Below are 451 nucleotides of genomic sequence, written 5' to 3'. Positions count from 1 at the left end.
CTGACATCTCTGCTCTTCAATACTTTAAAAAGTTCCTGTGCAGCAGCAGATTTGCCCAATGCAATACGTCGTCTGATCTCTTGACTGCTGCTTCCACTAGTGTTGATAGTTGATCCAAAAAGAATGAAGTCCTTGACAACTTCAATCTATCTATCTATCTATCTATCTATCTATCTATCTATCTATCTATCTATCTATCTATCATAGAATACAAAACACAGTCATACCAACAATTTTGACATTGGTACTGAACTACTGGACCTGAAAGCTAAGAACCAACAGCTTGGGGGATATCTGGGTCAGGTAAAACACAGTTGGATAAAGATGATGTTCTACATCCTAGTCTGGTGAGTGGCATCTGGGGTCTTAAAACTTGTGAGGGGCCAGCCAAGAAACAACTATTGGTCTCTTCCCGCCTGGAGCAGAGGAGAACAAAGAAAAAATGAAGCCT

This window comes from Chrysochloris asiatica, unplaced genomic scaffold (assembly GCF_000296735.1).
Source record: "Chrysochloris asiatica unplaced genomic scaffold, ChrAsi1.0 scaffold00125, whole genome shotgun sequence".
In the NCBI taxonomy this organism is placed as follows: Eukaryota; Metazoa; Chordata; class Mammalia; order Afrosoricida; family Chrysochloridae; genus Chrysochloris; species Chrysochloris asiatica.
This window is presented reverse-complemented; position numbering follows the sequence as displayed.